Raw genomic sequence first — 7,001 nt, 5'->3', positions numbered from 1 at the left:
CTGTGGAAGTCTCCCTAGTGTAGTGGTTATCACGTTCGCGAAATGTCCCCGGTTCGAAACCGGGCAGAAACATTTTTCAATTTTTCTTTCTCCTGGTCTCGTTATATTTTTATTTATTTTTTTTAAACCTGATATTGATTTCCATAGTACAAAATTCAAAAGGATTTACTGAATATTATTCTAAAAATAATACCGTTGTCATCAAAACATTCTGCTCCAGGTGAGGCTCGAACTCACAACCTCGGCATTGCTCACAAGTTACTGTCATATAAGTACCGCGCGCTAACCGATTGCGCCACTGGAGCAACTATGGAGCAAGAGCTGGGCAGCCCGTGACATGGTGAAATCACAAGAGTACAGTATGTGAAATGCTGCTGAGGGGTAAGGTGTGAAGTGCTGCTGGGGGACAGGGTGTGAGGTGCTGCTGGGGGACAGGGTGTGAGGTGCTGCTGGGGGACAGGGTGTGAGGTGCTGCTGAGGTCAGGGTGTGAAGTGCTGTCGGGGTCAGGGTGTGAGGTGCTGCTGGGGGACAGGGTCTGAGGTGCTGCTCGGGGTCAGGGTGTGGGGTGCTGCTGGGGGGCAGGGTGTGAGGTGCTGCTGGGGGTAGGGTGTTCAGTGCTACTGGGGAACAGGGTTGTGAGGTGCTGGGAGAACAGGGTGTGAAGTGCTGCTGGGGAACAGGGTGTGAGGTGCTGCTTGGGGACGGTGTGTGGTGCTGCTGGGGGGCAAGGTGTGAGGTGCTGCTCTGGGTCAGGTTGTGTGGTGCTGCTGGGGGGGAAAGGTGTGAGGTGCTGCTGGGGGACAGGGTGTGAGGTGCTGCTTGGGGACGGTGTGTGGTGCTGCTGGGGGACAGGGTGCGAGGTGCTGCTGAGGGATAGGTTGTACAGTGCTGCTGGGGGCAGGTTGTGAGGTGCTGTTCGGGGTCAGGATGTGAGATGCTGCTCGGGGTCAGGGTGTGAGGTGCTACTGGGGGGCAGGGTGTGAGGTGCTGCTGGAGGATTGGGTGTACAGTGCTGCTGGGGGAAGGGTGTGAGGTGCTGCTGGGGGGCAGGGTGTGAGGTGCTGCTGGGGGTAGGTTGTGAGGTGCTGCTCGGGGTCAGGATGTGAGATACTGCTCGGGGTCAGGGTGTGAGGTGCTACTGGGGGGCAGGGTGTGAGGTGCTGCTGGAGGATTGGGTGTACAGTGCTGCTGGGGGCAGGGTGTGAGGTGCTGCTGGGGAACAGGGTGTGAGGTGCTCGGAGAACAGGGTGTGAAGTGCTGCTGGGGGACAGGGTGTGAGGTGCTGCTTGGGGATGGTGTGTGGTGCTGCTGGGGGGGCAAGGTGTGAGGTGCTGCTCGGGGTCAGAGTGTTCGGTGCTGCTGGGGGGCAGGGTGTGAGTTGCTGCTGGGGGACGGTGTGCAGCGCTGCTGGGGACGGGGTGTGAGGTGCTGCTTGGGGATGGTGCGTGGTGCTGCTGAGGGGTAAGGTGTGAGGTGCTGCTCTGGGTCAGGGTGTGTGGTGCTGGGAGATGGTGTGAGGTGCTTGGGGTCAGGGTGTGAGGTGCTGCTGGGGGACAGGGTGTGAGGTGCTGCTGGGGGACAGGGTGTGAGGTGCTGCTTGGGGACGGTGCGTGGTGCTGCTGGGGGGCAAGGTGTGAGGTGCTGCTCTGGGTCAGGGTGTGAGGTGCTGCTGGGGGACAGGGTGTGAGGTGCTGCTTGGGGACGGTGCGTGGTGCTGCTGGGGGGCAAGGTGTGAGGTGCTGCTCTGGGTCAGGTTGTGTGGTGCTGCTGGGGGGGCAAGGTGTGAGGTGCTGCTGGGGGACAGCGTGTGAGGTGCTGCTAGGGGGCAGCGTGTAAGGTGCTGCTTGGGGACGGTGTGTGGTGCTGCTGGGGGCAGGTTGTGAGGTGCTGCTCGGGGTCAGGATGTGAGGTGCTGCTCAGGGTCAGGGTGTGAGGTGCTACTGGGGGGCAGGGTGTGAGGTGCTGCTGGAGGATTGGGTGTACAGTGCTGCTGGGGGCAGGGTGTGAGGTGCTGGGACAACAGGGTATGAGGTGCTGCTGGGGGGCAGGGTGTGAGGTGCTGCTGGGGGACAGGGTGTGAGGTGCTGCTGGGGGGCAGTGTGTGAGGTGCTGCTGGGGGCAGGGTGTACAGTGCTGCTGGGGAACAGGGTGTGATGTGCTGGGAGAACGGTGTGAAGTGCTGCTGGAGGACAGGGTGTGAGGTGCTGCTTGGGGACGGTGTGTGGTGCTGCTGGTGGGCAAGGTGTGAGGTTCTGCTCGGGGTCAGAGTGTTCGGTGCTGCTGGGGGACAGGGTGTTCGGTGCTGCTGTGGGCAGGGTGTGCAGTGCTGCTGGGGGACCGGGTGTGAGGTGCTGCTTGGGGATGGTGCGTGGTGCTGCTGAGGGGCAAGTTGTGAGGTGCTGCTCTGGGTCAGGGTGTGTGGTGCTGCTGGGAGACAGGGTGTGAGGTGCTGATGGGGAACAAGGTGTGAAATGCTGCTGGGGGCAGGGTGTGAGGTGCTGGGAGAACAGGGTATGAGGTGCTGCTGGGGGGCAGGGTGTGAGGTGCTGCTAGGGGGCATTGTATGAGGTGCTGCTTGGGGGGGCAGGGTGTGAGGTGCTGCTGGGGGATGGGGTGTGCAGTGCTGCTGGGGGCAGGGTGTGAGGTGCTGCTTGGGGGCAGGGTGTGAGGCGCTGCTGGGGGATAGGGTGTACAGTGCTGCTGGGGGCAGGGTGTGAGGTGCTGGAAGAACGGTATGAGGTGCTGCTGGGGGGCAGGGTGTGAGGTGCTGCTAGGAGGCATTTTATGAGGTGCTGCTTGGGGGCAGGGTGTTCGGTGCTGCTGGGGGCAGGGTGTGAGGTACTGGGAGAACAGGGTATGAGGTGCTGCAGGTGGCAGGGTGTGAGGTGCTGCTAGGGTGCATTGTATGAGGTGCTGCTTGGGGGGCAGGGTGTGAGGTGCTGCTGGGGGACAGGGTGTTAAGGGGGCAGGTCACTACAAAAAGCTCCACCCACAGCCCCGCCCACATGCTGTTTCGGAACACGAGAATCTCATTAACTCAAAGCTGACAGTAAAGGATAAACAACCACCACAAGACAGAGTTCACCACCAGGTATCATTTAAATCAGTATAACGGCACCAACCTGACACCATGTGTCGGTAACTGTGCACAATCCTGCTGACAGGTTACCTTTAAGTAAATAGATAAAATAACGTGGAGTCCCTCCTTTCTGATATCCAGCAAAGGTAAAGCAGACAGCTGGAGGCTTATATTATCAGGATGGAATGTTCCATGGTTATTGGTTCCTAACCAGCCTAAAATACCAGCCCGCAGCTAGGAGTGGCGCATCATATTCGAGCACTTAGCCTTCGCTCTTCCCGATTGTGGTGGCAATCTGGGTAACTGTAGTTGGGGTTGATGTCAGCTGTGATTTGTCAAAAATCATAGCTGCCATCAACCCCTGGGGTTAGTAATGGAGAGGGGACTATCAGACACCCCTATTGCTAGCTCAGTAATCAAAAAGAAAAACACAATTCTTTTTTATTTCAATAAAGACCCCCCACTATCCCTGGTTGACCAATTTATTGGAAAAAAAACAATACAGGTCCCACATAGTCCAGAGAATCCCCTGTGGCTCAGAAATGGAAACCTGAAAAACCTAAAAAGAGAGAGAGAAACACAAGAGACTGTTCCTGGTTCACCAATTTTTTAGCAAAAATATTCCCATGCAGGTCCAGCAGGGCCGCCATCAGGGCATTACTTCCCTGACTGGCATATGGGGCCCGGTGAGCAGAGGGGGCCCACATCAGGCCCAGTCTCCTCTGCTCACCGGGCCCTTTCCGGCAGGTAAATGGGGCCCTTAGCGCGGTGCTACGGGCGGCAGTTAAACGCTATTGACATGCGGGTCCGCCGGACCGCACTCAATAGTTAACAGCCGCCAGCCAATCGGAGGCTGGCAGCTGACGTCAGCCGCAGCGCGCACATCGCCGGCGTCTGACGTCACTGTCAGTCGCCGGCTAGAGCACGCTTCAGCAGCTTGGAGGGACGGAGCCCGAACCTCGCCCGCCGCTGGAGTGCGGCCAGGTAAGAAGAACTTGTTTTTTTGTTTGTTTGTTTGTTTTTTTACAGCGGCGATCCAGGGGGCCGGGGACAGAATGCTGGACATGGGGTAGAATGCTTGACATGGGGCAGAATGCTTGACATGGGGCAGAATGCTGAACATGGGGACAGAATGCTGGAGACTGGGGCAGAATGCTGGAGACTGGGGCAGAATGCTGTACATGGGGCAGAATGCTGAACTGGGGTAGACTGCTGGACATGGGGCAGAATGATGGAGACTGGGGCAGAATGATGGAGACTGGGGCAGAATGCTGAACATGAGGCAGACTGCTGGACATGTGGCAGATTGCTGGACATGTGGCAGATTGCTGGACATGGGGCAGAATGCTGGACATGGGGCACAATCCTGGAGACTGGGGCAGAATGCTGGACATGGGGCAGAATGCTGGAGACTGGGGCAGAATTCTGGACATGGGGCAGAATTCTGGACATGGGGCAGAATGCTGGACTGGGGCAGAATTCTGGACATGGGGCAGAGTGCTGGACATGGGGCAGAATGCTGGACATAGGGCAGAATGCTGGAGACTGGGGCAGAATACTGGACATGGGGACAGAATGCTGGACATGGGGCAGAATGCTGGACATGGGGCAGAATGCTGGACATGAGGCAGAATGCTGGAGACTGGGGCAGAATGCTGGACATGGGGGCAGAATTCTGGACATGGGGCAGAGTGCTGGACATGGGGCAGAATGCTGGACATAGGGCAGAATGCTGGAGACTGGGGCAGAATGCTGGACATGGGGACAGAATGCTGGACATGGGGCAGAATGCTGGACATGGGGCAGAATGCTGGACATGAGGCAGAATGCTGGAGACTGGGGCAGAATGCTGGACATGGGGGCAGAATGCTGGACATGGGGCAGAATGCTGGACATGGGGGCAGAATGCGAGACATGGGGCATGATTGGAGACACTGGGCAGAATGGAGATACGGGGCATTGTTGGAGACAGATGGGGCAGGGTTGGAGACAGATCACACAGGATCATGGGGCAGGATGGAGATAGATGGGGCAGAATGGATGCACATGAGGTCGGGATGGGAGAACATATGGCTAAAGCCAGGAATGAGACACGCGGGGGTCAGGATGGGGGATATTATTACCATAGGAGCTAATTAAGGGATATTATTACTGCATTGATGTATTTAGTCTTTTGAGGATACTTTTAAATGGGGGGCGGTCCTGTTCCTGTGCAGAGCGACACTATGTCGCCTTTTTTTCTTCATGTGTTGTACTGTAGAAGTTGGGAAAAAATAAGTAATGTGTTCTGTAAGTGGAGCTCTAGATAACTGTGTTATTTCCTGCAGAGACGAGTCCTGGCTGGAAGACGTGATGGCGGTCTGTGCTGGATGAATGAAAAGCAAGGATGAAGGACTTCACCTAGAGACATCACTGGTGAGTCAGTGTGTTACCTATACACTGACACTATACATTGTATACTATATACAGAGGTCCTGGGTATAATGTCACCAGTGATCACTGTGTTACCTGTACATTATATACAGAGCTCCTGTGTATAATGTCATTGATCACTATATTACCTGTACACAGACACTGCATACTAAATACAGATCTCCTGTGTATAATGCCACTTATGGTGATAGTATTGTTACGTGTTACAGAACCACTCAGCACCCAGAATATGTTGTGCAGTTATATGTATGTATAATAGGTTCTATGTGAGATGCATATCCCTAATGCATCAGCCCACAGGCTGCGCCCCTGGGCAGAGGGGACATAATTTTCTCCTTTTGTCCGCCCTCCCCCCACCTTTGTAATTTCCACAGTAAACATCGGCAGGCTCCGGCCACCTGCGGCTTTTGTAATGCATGTCTGGCCTGCCGCTTTTCTATTGGCCTGCCCTCTGTATCTGTGTGTTATATTCTGTGTCCTGTGAGTAAAGTGTTGTCAGACTGGAAATATGTGGAGAAGCAGTGATCTTTTATATGCGCCCATGTAACCAAGGAATTCCAGCCAGCCTCATTCATTCAGACTCCAGCCAACGCAGAGCGGACCTCCGAAAACACGGGGTGGTACTGAAAGAGGTACCCCAGCTTGGGTAGACCCCGTTACACTGGTGGCAGACAGCGGGATTTGATACCCCTTCTACCGGAGGAAAGGAATGAATGGAAAATAACTACCAGAAGTTAAAGAAGACTGCATTAAAAGATCTGGTGGAAGCACGAGGGTTGATCGCCAGCAACAAAACAAAAGCGGATTTGATAGCAGCCATAATGGAACACGACAGTGCAGCGCCCCCCAATGTGAATGTGGAGGAGACCGAATTCCAGAGGGAGGTAAAGAACAGACTGGTGTTCTATGACCTAAACCCGGCAGTAGAGATCGTACGAGAGGTGATGGCTGATGTGCGTACTGATCTGAAGGAAAAGATGGCCGAGCGGACCAGGATAGAGCTAGCCAAGATGGAGATGGCAGAGCGGACCAAAGTGGAGCTGGCCAAGATGGAGATGGCAGAGCGGAGAGAGGAGAGTCAGTGAGCAGGGGGAGCTCTGGCCTTCGACCAGGTACCTTCAACAGTAAGCCACAAAAAGATCCAGTATAATGCCTTCCGACAGTTGGGGGAGGCAGAGGAAGAAATTGATGGCTTTCTGCAGGACTTTGAGCGGCAGTGTGCCCTTCATCAAGTGAATCTGGAGGAACGGGTTCAGATTCTGGCCAGCAAGCTGACAAGCCGGGCAGTGGACGCCTATCGCACGTTACCTGATGAGGACTGTATGGACTATGAGCAGATCAAAGAAGTGATCTTGGCCCGGTATGCGCTGACACCAGAGGCCTACCGCCAAAAGTTCCGCGGACTTATAAAACGCGTAACCGATAGCCATGCTGAATGGGCCTGTAAATTACGGCAGTCACTGCTACAGTGGGTACAAGGGAGCCAAG

General features: G+C 55.4%; 1 non-coding gene across 1 annotated transcript; it reads right to left on the bottom strand.

Moving 5' to 3' along the window:
- Nucleotides 1–212: 212 nt before the first annotated feature.
- Nucleotides 213–305, bottom strand: TRNAI-UAU (transfer RNA isoleucine (anticodon UAU)). Its single transcript is given in 2 exon segments — nucleotides 213–248; nucleotides 268–305. It is a non-coding gene; the product is annotated as a tRNA-Ile (tRNA).
- Nucleotides 306–7,001: the final 6,696 nt, after the last annotated feature.

The sequence above is a fragment of the Dendrobates tinctorius genome, unplaced genomic scaffold, assembly GCF_039654945.1.
Source record: "Dendrobates tinctorius isolate UK_male_01 unplaced genomic scaffold, ASM3965494v1 ptg000228l, whole genome shotgun sequence".
In the NCBI taxonomy this organism is placed as follows: domain Eukaryota; kingdom Metazoa; phylum Chordata; class Amphibia; order Anura; family Dendrobatidae; genus Dendrobates; species Dendrobates tinctorius.
This window is presented reverse-complemented; position numbering and strand designations above follow the sequence as displayed.